Below are 253 nucleotides of genomic sequence, written 5' to 3'. Positions count from 1 at the left end.
TTTTTGTTGGCATTTCTCTTTATCTTTGTAGCTACTTAGTTTTCCACTCTTTAAATAATTATTATAATTACTTTTAAATACAAAATACTCGGTGTTCTTTCTCTTCTCCTCTTGTTTGGGGAGAGTGGGAGGCCAGTTGTAAATGAGTGCGTCAGCTGTCTAGCAGGTCATGGGCTCCAGGTGGGAGGCCCACGAACCCCAGCCCCTCCCCACCCCTGGGGTGTCCCGGCACCCCACTTCACCCTCCCCCGGT

Source organism: Phyllostomus hastatus, unplaced genomic scaffold (genome assembly GCF_019186645.2).
Source record: "Phyllostomus hastatus isolate PE091 unplaced genomic scaffold, TTU_PhHast_1.1 phas_contig_1048, whole genome shotgun sequence".
NCBI classification, from domain to species: Eukaryota; Metazoa; Chordata; class Mammalia; order Chiroptera; family Phyllostomidae; genus Phyllostomus; species Phyllostomus hastatus.
The sequence above is the reverse complement of the archived record's forward strand: the minus strand, read 5'-3'. Positions refer to the sequence as shown.